This window comes from Homarus americanus, unplaced genomic scaffold (genome assembly GCF_018991925.1).
Source record: "Homarus americanus isolate GMGI-L3 unplaced genomic scaffold, GMGI_Hamer_2.0 scaffold34921, whole genome shotgun sequence".
Classification (NCBI taxonomy): Eukaryota; Metazoa; Arthropoda; class Malacostraca; order Decapoda; family Nephropidae; genus Homarus; species Homarus americanus.
The window spans coordinates 22484660-22497898 of record NW_024741901.1 but is presented as its reverse complement, the minus strand read 5'-3'; the positions used below and the strand labels follow the sequence as shown (position 1 = coordinate 22497898).

General features: G+C 39.1%; 1 non-coding gene across 1 annotated transcript; it reads left to right on the top strand.

Annotated features, from left to right (window-relative positions):
• Positions 1 to 214: 214 nt before the first annotated feature.
• On the top strand, positions 215 to 296 carry Trnal-aag. Its single transcript has one exon. It is a non-coding gene; the product is annotated as a tRNA-Leu (tRNA).
• The last annotated feature ends 12943 nt before the right edge of the window (positions 297 to 13239 follow it).

Genomic DNA, 13239 nt, shown 5'->3' with positions numbered 1-13239 from the left:
ACTACTATTACTACAACTACTACTACTGCTGTTGCGACCACTACTAGGAAAACCATTATCATTACCCACAAAGCCACACTCACTAGCTAAAATCACCACAACTGCTACATGTACTAGCAAAACTACAACCACTACCCTTAAAACAACTCCCATTCCTACCAAACCTACCAACACTACCACTAACAAAACCACCACAACTACCAATTTTGCTATCGGTAGCGTGGCCGAGCGGTCTAAGGCGCTGGTTTAAGGCACCAGTCTCTTCGGAGGCGTGGGTTCAAATCCCACCGCTGCCAGAGGAATTAATTTTCCCTCCTGCTGGTCATCCATAAGCTCATTGTTAGAGCGTTCGCCTCGCGGACCAATGGTCCCGGGTACTGCTCACAGTCTTAGTGTCCGAGTTGATTGCACCAAACTTTACACACCAACATGATTTTAAATTGTGTACGTGAAATATACACATGCATGTCAACCTGAATGATATTATTTTTCTTCTGTGAATTATTTAAGAATCAAGAAATCTAACATTAATTCTGTTCATTAATCCTCAAAACGACAAGCAATCAAACTATTCTAGGTTAAATTCAACTGTGTTAACTCTGCAATAACTGCAAATGAATGCAAATGTAACAGCATGTTCGTTGTATACTAAACTAGAGGTTAGGCTATATTTATCCCGACACTAACTTTCCCTCATCCTGGTCTGGCAGCATACACAGCCATGTTGCTGCCACACGTGTTGTACCTCACCGCCTCCCAGGTATTGCAGGTAACAGGTGTTTGTGTCGTCCTGGTAACGTCTCGTACCTGGTTTATGTATCCAGAGGAGGAGTGTGTTAATTTCCTGCTGTAAATATGTACAGTGAGTGCTAAAATCTTCTTAGTTTTGTATGAAAGTTCGAGGAATACCCAAGCCTTCCAACAAGCTTTCTGGAAACTTTTGAACAGTTGGCTGGCTTGGAGAGGACTGATCGTGTGCTTCCAGATGCACAATATAACTATACTGAAAAATGTTGTAATCTACTGTGAAATATATCAATTACTTTAGGTGATGTTTGGAGCTATGGTATGCTTCATGTTCCATATGGAGAGATAAGTCTTTGGGAATGTGTCGCCAGTTTTAAAAATCATTAGATATAACTGTACATATATAATAGATAACAACAGCAGCAACAACAACACTACTACTACTACTACTACAACTACTATTACTTCTGACACCTGACAGCAATGTACTGACAGTTTTGATAATAAAGTGATTTAACCCCAGCAAGTATAAACTATTGAAAATGACGGAAAATCATGAAAATTACTGATTTATTAGAAACCAAAAGAAATCTCTAGAAATGGACGGAAATATTAATAAAATAGTAAAAATGAGGTAACAAAAATCAGTAGAAATATCTAATTACGTCTATTATGAGAGAGAGAGAGAGAGAGAGAGAGAGAGAGAGCTACCGACCACCGATAAAGTTGAGCCTCATATAATAAACGCAACAAACGTCCCTCATGTACACAATAACATAAATCAGTTAAGTCAGAAAGGACAGGTAAAGGGAGAATTAAAGGTGTGTGATAGGTACAGGAGGTGATTACAGGTGTGTGGCAAGTACAGGAATGAGTACAGGTGTGTGATCGATACAGGAGGTATTTACAGGTGTGTGTAATAGGTATAGGAGGTGAATATAGGTGAGTGAAGTGGAATACAGATCGCCGAGGGAAGATACAAAGGAGGGGGGGGGGAGGAGGAGACGTGAGGGAAAATGCGGTCATTTAAGTGAGAGAATATTTACCTGCAAGCAGAGTGGGGTCAAGGGGATACAGAGTGAGAGGAGAGGAGAGGGAAGCGGGGAAGAGGAAAGTGGGAGGTAAAGGCAAGGAAAAGGAGGAAAGTGGAGGGGAAAGAAGAAGAAGAAGGGAAGAGGAGAAAAAATGATTGAGTGGAAATGATATAGAATTACTAGGAAAGGATCGAGATTGGAACAAAAATGAGTGGAATGAAAAGACGAGGAAAATAGACAATAAAGTGATGAAAGAGAGAGATGGTAGAGGAGGAAGAAGAGATAGATGGAAGGGAAGAAAGAGGAGACATAATAGGAATAAAAAGAGGAGAAAGGGAGGGGTGGTAAGTACAAAAAAATGAGCAGAGGAGGAGGAGGAGGAGGAGGGAGTGAATGGAAGAAGAAAAGAGGGAAGGTTAGAAAGAGGAAAGAGGAGTGAAAGGAAATAGCGTAAGAAGAAGGATCGAGGGGAAAGAAGAGAGGAGAAGGGAAGGAAAGGCAGGAGATAGAGGCGAGGGAGGAAGGGAGAGGTTTAAGAGGAAGGAGAAAGGGGAGGGAAGGAGGGAGGCAAGTAAAATTAGGATATGGAGAAGGGGGAGGAATACAGGAGAAGAGGAGGTGGGAGAAAGAAGCGAAGTGGAGGAGTAGGAGAAAAGAGATAAAATGAAGCAAAGGAGAGATGAAGGGAGGGGAGGACAAGAAAGAGAGGAAGAGCGGGGAAAACGGAGGAAGGAAGGGGAGGATGGAGGGATGATGGAAGAGGAAGGAAGAAAGAGGAGGGAGGAAGAGGGAAGAGAATCTGCTAGTGATTTATGGCGGCAGAAAAGCAGATTTAAGATGGGGACTGGAGGTCACAACAGAGATTCCGTGGGCGGCGATCCTAAGTCATGTGGGCTGTGTTCCTGGGGCAAGTGGGAACTGATCCATGTGGGTGGTCGATGAGCCTAGAGGGAGGGTGATGATCTAGCGAATGGGTATTAATGGTGATCCATAGGGGGTTAAGTGGTGATCCGGAGGGGGTAAGTAGGTAGTAGGTAGCTACCAAACAGGGAGGTACTACCGCCTGGGAAGATATTGGAAGCGTAATGTATTGTCTAATGGTAGACCCTGCTGCCATATGGCATCACAAATATTGTAACCAAGTCCCAGGTTGCTGATCTGACTTTCTACCTGATTTACACACAATTGCAGGGTCTCAATTGTTTCTCTTACTTTGGCAACACAACATCCACATAATTTTTCTCACTCTTGATCTTTTTTTTTGTATTTATTTATAGTTTCTGTTATTATTATTATTATTATTATTATTATTATTATTATTATTATTATTATTATTATTATTATTATTATTATTATTATTATTATTATTATATTTTCGCCCCTCAGGCCCTGATGCGGGTCGGTGACCTGTGCCCGGGTGGGCTGATCCCCTTGAGGAAGAAAAGTGGTGATCCAGTTGGGGTAAGTGGTGATCCTAGGCTGAGTAATGATTCAGAGGAGTGAGGGGTAGGGTTGGGGGAGATGTTTCCATCCGTTTGTCCTTCCGTTTTTCCATCTGCCCTTCCGTCCTTTGTCCGGAAATTGTGAACATGAAACCTTCAAATTGATAATGAAGTTACATCCCAACAATATCTCGGGCATCTTACACAATCATTTTTCTCTGTCGTCAGGTTTATGAGTTACAAGAATGTGTTATAGCGCCGGTGGGAGTTGTTCACCTTTAGTGGCAACCTGGCGTTAGGTTTCATGTTTGTCGGTGTTTGCCAATGCTATTCTTTGTGTTTGCCGGTGGTAGCGTTCGTGTGTGCCAGTGCTAGTATTCGTGATTGTCTGTTTGCATTTGTGTGTGCATCGCGGAGGACTTGACGACACCTCAGGGGGTCAGGACATATGCCGTGAATGGAAGACCCGAGCAGCAGGACACCAACCCGGGACAATGAAGACCCGATTCATCACCACGACCTGAGGAAGGAAGGCGTGGGAGGGAGGGAGGGAGGGAGGGAACAGAAGGTGAAGGAAGGAGGTGTGGGAGGACGACTGTGACGTTCTTGGGATAGTGAGAACCCCTCGGGACGTCTGTGTGGGTGGCAGGTGTGTAGGCATCAATATCTTAGAGAATAATGTCATCCTCCTTCCACCCCTGAAACCAGACATAGAGCAGGGTGGATCTTAGTGGGGACAGGAGGTAGACGAAAGGACCACACATCACGACAATGTCGTTGAGGAACCTGTAACATCTATAGCCCGTATCATAAAGTCAGCTCCACCACGAGCAATTAAAACTGCCTGGCGTTTGTTTTCCCCCACAATCACACCTTCACAGACTCTATCCCTGACGAATGTTCACCCGAATAACGTCACCACTGGGAACTTGGTTTATGGCTGGAAAAAATGACCCGTGTTAGAATGTATACAATCTACGGGGGTCTGAATCACATATTTAAATTCCTTGACGTTCACTTATAGGAAGGAAATTGATCGCTGTTTAACCGAAAATTCGATAAAGATGATAAGGGGATAAAGCTGACCCGATGACGAAGGGAGAAAGAGAATAATCAAGGAGAATAAATAGATTAAAATTATGTTCGATTATATAATGTTAAGGAGACCTGGTGATGCTGTAGAGAGAGAGAGAGAGAGAGAGAGAGAGAGAGAGAGAGTGATGTATGATGCAGAAGATCTAATGATGTGGGAAGGATAGATAAAAGGAAAGAATAAAAAATGAGACAAAAGAAGATTAAAGATAATAATCCGAGAAATTCTAAAATAAAGAGAGAACTGAGAAGAAAATAATAAGAGGAAAGAGAACGATGACTTAACCCCTTGAGGATGATGATTTAAACTCTTGAGGATTGATGACTTAACCCTTTGAGGATGATGACTTAGTCCCTTTGATGACTTAGCCCCTTGAGGATGATGGCTTAACCCTTTGAGAATGATGACTTTACCCCTTGAAGACGATGACTTAACCTCTTCAATATGAGGATTTAACTTATCCTACTCTATAGTCATTGTAGTCATGAAATCAAGTCATCATCGTCAAGGGTTCAAGTCATTGTTTTCAAGGGGTCAAATCATCGTCATCAAGGGATTAATGAAAACAAGAAGGAACTGATGGAAACAATCATTAGAAAATAAGAATAAAAGTAAAAAATAAAAAAAAATACGGAAAAAAGGAGATGAAAAATACCCATGAATTAGATGAAAGAGAAAAACAAAGTAGGAAAAACGAAACCGAATGGAAGAGTAACAAGAGTAATTGGGATAAGAGAAGGAAGGAAAAACACAAAGGGAAGGGAGAACAAATGGAAGAAACAGAGGAGCAGATGCAAGAAAAATAAGGGAGGTAGGTAGAGGAATAAAATAAGGATGAAGATATGCCCTAAAAAATAGAAAGTATAAATGGTAAATAAGATCTTGTCACTAACACATTACCTGAGTATCTTGAACGTTAAAGGGTTATGTCATACCTGGTTGAGTCTCCCCTTAAACTAGCACAACGTAGATTACCTTAGAGCTATAGCATGGGTCCAAGGGAGACTTCCTCGTCTCGCTCTCTAAATTTTCTTATTTACGTCGATATTTCCTTTCGCCATAAACGATGATTTATTTCTTGTAATATGTCTTCTTTCTATGGTAGGAAAAGAATTGTATGTCAAGCCTAAGATGAAGTGTTATTCTATTCTTGGGGATAAATGCTCCCAAGATTCTTACACTATCTTATAGGCTGTGTCAACCAGGCCAAACACCCGGTAACTTTGTCTGATTTACTGACAAACTTTTTCTCCACGTCCTCGGTGAGCATTTTTTTCCCCTACTTCCTCCCTACGTCCCCTCTTCTATAACACTCGCTGGCCACATGTTTCCTTCCAGCCAACACCGATTTTTTCCCGATACAGGGAAAAAAGTTTCCATGGATGGCAGTGGAGGACTGACGTACTGTGTATGCAGCTGCACTTTTGCTTGGAGATATATTTTTTGGCAGAATAATTTGTGCAATATTCATTTTGCAAAAACTAAAGGATTTATTGTACCCTAGACTTTGACATGATTCAGCCACCCTACCTCCTCCCTCCCGCACTTCATGATCAACTCACTCTGTTTCAAGTTGTATCCTTATTTCAGTGAAAGCATTTCTACTGGCATTGCTGGATAATACTGTAATGAATTTCAAATATAACAATCGGACGCCTTTGAGTTAACAGGGAAGGTATGATGCAACGCTAATCATGTATATTTATATATATATATATATATATATATATATATATATATATATAATATATTATATATATATATATATATATATATATATATATATATATATATATATATATATATATATATATATATATATATATATATATATATATATATATATATATATATATATATATATATATATATATATATATATATATACTGACTGTTATAGTACTGTATAGTACAACCAGTCAACTTAAGGTGCACATTAAGCAGCAGCGACCCACTGTAGTGACTAATCTTATCGTCTTATATACAGATAAAAGAACAGTGTTAATTGTACATAACAACCAGTTTGTATAGTAGTTTATGTGAGTCATTTAGATACTTCCTCACTTGTGTGTGTGTGTGTGTGTGTGTGTGTGTGTGTGTGTGTGTGTGTGTGTGTGTGTGTGTGTGTCAACTCTTAACATGACTCCTAAAGGATGAAAATTATAAGACATATGAACATTGGAGAATCTGGGAGTTTGAACTTAATCTGTTCGCCTCCTCCTCCTCTGGGGTATGTTGTATCGACGCGCTGCCTGACCTTTACTGTTTCACAGCCACTCCTTTTACTAGATCCACCAATAGTACACACTGTGTCACTGTGTCACTTAGCACGGAGTAAGTGTTGACGGGGATTTCGTTTGCATGTGTACTGAAATAAATACACGACTCTTTCCTTCAGCTGAAATATACTTTGCAGTAAACTATGTCGTCACTAAAACTAACTCGCACACACATTGCAGCTGAGATATTTTTGTGCTAATGTTTTTGTAATAACGACAGTGCTGACGACAAAAGCATTACGTAAATCATCTATCACTAAGATGAAGCAATTGCCGCCTCCTGTATTTTCATTTAATTTACATAATGTTATATGATAGTAGTTGTTGCATATTTTTATGAGGACAACTGAGATTGCATTGCGCCTTATAAGTTGTAATAATAATAATAATAATAATAATAATAATAATAATAATAATAATAATAATAATAATAATAATAATAATAATAATAATAATAATAATAATAATGTTAGTAGTAGTAGTAATAATTAAAGAAACAGTAATGATTCAAAAAATATTAATAGAAAGTTGTTTTAGAAATATTAGTAAAAACAACAGCTGCTCCTTGATCTTGAAGTAAGAAATCAGCTTTAGCGAAGTTCCTATTATAAACTGATTATTAAGCTTTACTAGTGTTGATAAGGACCTTACTTCAGATTCCGGGGCTAGGACGGTACACCACAACAACTAGCAATTCCCTGTGAACAAAATAAAAATACTGCCTCTCACACGGTTCAGTTCTCGTTTAAACAATCTAGTTATACGCGTTAAAAGTGCAATTCCAAGTCCAGTGATTCACGATAGGAAATCAATTCATGCAGTTCACTTAAATCTTTCGAAGAACGCTAAATTCGTTCTCGTAATTTGGTGTGATTCAGTATAATTCTTCATTCGATTAATAAAGGCGTTTTTGGCAGCTACCTTCAGCTTCCTCTCCAGCGAGTTACTGTCTCATTGGTTGACTGACACCTCGCAATCCATCTATTCACTGTTCTTTCAATTCCCAGTTGATGGCTAATAATCCCTTCGCTGTATATAATGTAATAACAGTTTTTCTCATGTCTGTACCTGCGTCTTGTTTTCGTTATACAGTACTCTACCCATTTTCCTTCTCCCGATAACCCTTACGTCCCCTAATTCTCCCAGGGGAATGTGAGGGAGGGAGTTCAGTATGATTCATACTTCACCAAGGCTACCAACTGCTCTTGGCTCAAACACAAAGAGAAGACGGTGGCGGTGCGAGAGAACCAGCGTCTAAAACCTCACGATTCAACTCATTCTCCTTCTTGATGTTACTGTGTGTGTGTGTGTGTGTGATCAGACACCGAGTCCAATAAAATCAGGCCAGACAACACAATAATAATTTGTTTGTTTTAAGGAGCCTTATTGGATTCGGTGTCTGATCCAGCACTCATACGTACATAGAACTAAACTAATATACAAATTTGGTGGGCCATCCCGGTATTTTTATGTGAGTATATCTCTTCCAAATTATACCAGCAAACAGGAAATTGGAAATTTTAAAGGAAATATATCGTCGGCAACAAATTAACAACACACGTTTCCCTCGAATAAAAAATGTTGCAGGCAGTCGGGGGAATACAATGAATACCCACAGCGATAAACCACAAAAATTATGGCTTAAATGCAGAGTTGTCACTAGAATGCCGCTGCCTCCCAACAGCCGCACCGACTAATGACACTAATTCCGGTAAAATGATTTTCAATTAAGTCTAAACGAGCCTTTTGTGGCGTGGCATCGGAGCAGCTAGAGTGTAAACATGGGAGGGTTAACTGGCTCTCCCTCACAGGTTAATAGAACTACTAACAATGGACCGAGAGGGAAGTCACACACACACTCCACTGCCTGGTCTTGTTGGCTGAAAATACTGTACTGCGCTTCACTATCTTAACCCGGAAATGTGGGATTTTGGTGAATGTTGGAGTTATTACGGGATCATTGTTGAAAGCACAAAATAATACAAATCTCTACGGACATTTTACTCCAGTTTCACTTTCAAGAGCGAAGCTAGGAAACTATGGTTAGGTCTGTCAATCCATCTGTCTGTCTGTCTATCTGTCAATTCACTTGTTTATCTGTCAATCTACCTGTCTGTCTGTTAATCTACCTGTATACCTGGCCAATTCATCTGTCAATCTGTCAATTTGTCTGATTAATTATCTATCTGTGTGTTATAAATGAGTGTTGACAGACATTGCTCTCTGCCTTTTTACCTGACACCTACAACACACACTAATAAATAACAGTTCACGCCTCACAGCTACTCTCCCACCTTGACATTGTGGTCCCGTTGCCTCTACTCTCTCCACCCATCCCCACTTCAATCTACCGTTACCCTTTCCTTTACCTCACGCTCGACACCCTGCTTCAACATGACCTTGACTTGTTTTTGAACTCATAGGTGGAATAAATTCGTTTAGAATAAGATATCTTTATTTTTTTTCCTGTTACTCAGAAAGCCATATATGCTACAGCAGCTACACAATAGAAATTATTATTGTTTTCATAAATGAGAATATAACAAGACTCGACGTTCATCAACAAAGTAAAATCTTTTAAATTAGTCTATTTTTTAATGCAACACGACACAATGACAACAACAACAATGAATAATAAAAGTCCTCAGCCTAGTCATATGGTCGTGGTAATGAAGGCACAACAACAACGTTTGATCTCCCGTAAAATATAATATTTTTTCTGCCTCAAAAACGAATTCTAATTAATTTGAGCTTCATTAAGGCATATCTTGTTAAGCGACCGTTGCTGAAAACTGAATTAAATTAACTCTACATTACGTTATACATATTACGTAACGCTGGTATGACTGGGAGTAATATATAAGAAAAATCTGTGAACGGTAAAACACATATACACACACACACACACACACACACACACACACTGTTGTCATTTTACTTTAAGTACAGTACCTCCAAGGTTGCTGGTGGGTGATTAAACAACTCCAAAATCTCAATGGAATTTTTGACAGGAACTGAAACCTCTACCTTATGTTAGGACTGTTGAAGGTTGACTACCAATTATCAAGATAAAAGTGTATAAACTTTGGAGTATAAATGAACTCAAAAGTAAATGGTATAATTCGTTGTTCATCTTCCCGCCGGCGATATTATTAGATGTTATAGAAGACAGATCAGTTATGTTGAAATATTATCAACCTCTTCCTGCTATTTGTCTTCCTACTCCTTGTCCTGTCGTTGGTCGTTCTTCTGTTCCTCCTCCTCCTTCTCACCCTGCGGCTTTTGTGTCTTCTTCTCTTCCTCGTCTTCCTCCTTCTCCTCCCCGTCTTGCTGCTTCTGTTTCCTCTTCCTCCTCTCCTTCTCCTCCCCCACCTCCTCCTCCTCCTTCTGCTGCCGGTGATGCTCTCCTCCTCCTCCGATAAATTATCTTTCGAAATGTGATTTTTTTCGTCCTCTTGCTCAGGTCGAGGTGAATAATGGCTTACTGATGCTTTACGTCCAAGGGTTCAGGGTTCAGGGTCCAGGGTTCAGGGTTCAGGGTCTAGAGTCTAGGGTCCAGTATGTAGAGTCTCGGGTTCAGGTTCCAGAGTCCAGGGCCCAGGTTCAAAGGTCTAGGGCCCAGCTTCGTGCCTTAAGTAGTTTTAGACCATAAGCAGGTAACGTAATTTTATCAGATAAACTTAATTTTAAGACCATCGACAAAAATATACCAAAGAGAAAAACAAAATATTAAAAACACTTTCAAGAGATACGCCATTTAATAAGAGAAACTCACCTTTATCTCACAGAAGGAAAATTGAACTAGACGTTTACATTATCCCCCCAAAACAAAAACAATATTCATAGCATTACCTTGATAACTGAACTTAATATCTGTGTACAAAAGAGAATAGTAAGATTTGAAGGGAGATTGCGACTCAGGATTCATTTCAGGGAGCCACTTATCTTTATATAAGATATTTGTGAAGCACTATGTGACAGTCAGGCAGCCATATTAGTCACTTTTATCGTTTCATAAGTCAAATATTGGAGAACCTGTTATTATTTCACGCGAGAGGAAGTTAACTTGTTTGATCTTTAGTTAGTTATTGTTGTCCGATAATTAGATAGAGGAGGGAGTTAATTAGCTTCGTTCTTTGTCTAGTTAGTTTTCTATGTTCATTTTAGTTATGTGTTAGTTGTTTTATACCTAACATAACTAACTTCTACCGTAACTCACTCCTGGCTTAACGTTACCAAACCTAACTCACTTTTAATATAACTCATCTCTGATCTAAATAAAAGCCACGCCTAACCTAACCTAACCTAACATAGTGAGTTTTGTGAGATCAAACCAAGCCAGTAGAAAAACCTACATTCACTAACTATGAGGGAAGTGCTACCGATATGTGGCGGTTATTGTTTGTAAAATGTGTGGTTGCATTATCGCCTCATGGATCACTCTAGATACTGCACATGATATTACCATGATCAATGTCTGTATGTGTCATCAGTTCTCTGGTATGGAAGCTTTGTTTATTAGACCATAGCTTACAGCCCAGAGAAAAACAGCACATATAGCAGTAACTGGATGCACAGTTGTACACCCTCGTAAGTTGACCCACCCTTCAGTAACCAGTGAGATTAAGACCTGACCCAGCAGAGGTCACGGTCACAATGAAACAGTTCTCACTGCCGCGTGATTAGTCAAACCGGCTTCATGGCCCCTGTTAACTCAAGAGACTACCCTCCAGCCAGCACCACACACCTGATCAAACACAGCTGTCTCGACACACCAAGATTAATAATAATTAGTGACAACATCAAATTACTAGGATGTACACCTGTGCATCTGGTTACTGATATATATGTGTTGTCCTTCTCTGGGCTGTAAACTAAGGTCTGATAAACAATCATTACACTAACTTAACCTAACCTAACCTAACTTAACCTAACCTAACCTAACGTAAACTAACCTTTCTGGAAACTGTTTTTTCTTATAAACTGTAACACTGAATTTTTACTTCAAATTAGTTCAGATCCAGCAAACAGCACAACCTTTTTTTATGGTGTAGATTAAGTCGAGTTCCATAACATGATTTAATTTGGAAGAAATTTATAGAAAGAATATTTGAAACTCTCTCTATTTGTCTTTGATGCCGAGAACCTTTGGTGATGTGAGCGAAAGTGAGCCACTGATAACAGAGTCAATATTCTCAAAGAGTTCTTGCGATCAATTTACCTTGTAACTGAAGATAAGAGTACCCACGGAACTAGTGACATAACAAACATAACATCTTAGAGTAACACCAACATTACACTGAGTCTTGTGTTTTATAAAGGCATAAAGTCAACATAGAGAAGTCTGTGGCAAGTTTGTCTACAGGTCAATATTATCTTCAAAATGTTGTTACATGTTTGTATCACATGGAAGTTCAGTCTTTGTGAGGGATTTACGTCATGTTGAAGGTTATTCTTGTATTTTTCTTCGACAGTCAGGTAAGTGCGTTCTAACAACTCCAATCAAGAGGAAAATTCACAGTGTAAACTTCTGGAAAAAATTAAATCACAGCATCAAGTTGGGTTAAACAGATGGAGGAAAGGTGAGCTAGTGACCTTGCATTCTCAAAGGTTTATATATTAGCGTGCCACCAGTGCTATTAAAACTCTAAACCAAAATCAGAATTCTAAACCAAAATCAGAATTCTAATCCAAAATCAGAATTCTGAACCAAAATCAGAATTATGAACCAAAATCAGAATTTTAACCCCAAATCAGAATTCTGAACCAAAATCAGAATTCTGAACCAAAATCAGAATTTTAACCCAAAATCAGAATTCTGAACCAAAATCAGAATTCTCCATCAAAATCATAATACTCCACCAAAATTAGAATTCTCCACCAAAATCAGAATTCTCTACCAAAATCAGAATTCTCCACCAAAATCAGAATACTCCGCCAAAATCAGAATACTCCACCAAAATCAGAATTCTCCACCAAAATCAGAATTCTAAACCAAAATCAGAATTCTAAACTAAAATCAGAATTCTAAACTAAAATCAGAAATACAAAAAAAAAAAAAAAACGGGAATTCAAAAGCAAACGTCAAAGTCTAACCATCTATCCATCCACTAAGCTTTCAGGTATAGTACAAAGAGACGAAATCAAAGCGGCCTCCAATTCCCAAAGATAAAACCAGATAAAACATATTGGGAGTGTCTCTCTGTGGATTGGTTTAGGTTTGTTTCCAGGACATGGTTTTCAAATACACTCACAGCCACGAACAGTTTTGACTTTGGTTTCTTGATATTATTTTTTCTCAAGTTCACTTTTTTTTTCATGACATTTCAACGAGGAATCTAACAGGACGCGTGGTTTTAAATTACTGAGATTGCGTGCGTTTATTTTTCACTGCATGTGTGTGTGTGTGTGTGTGTCAAAGGAAATAACAAAATCCGCTTTCATATATCTTTCTCCCCTTCCTATTTCACAAGTTGTCTCTTTTCTGTCTGTCTGTCTGTAACTCCCTAGGGCGGGTGGCTGTATCACATCTATTGGCTAGAGAACAAGAAACACGGAAGAGGTGGATCGTGTTACCAATGTGGCTTCTGGTCTCCTTAGTCATGTAGTCAGAACCTCCCTTCATTAATGTTCTTCCGCTGACA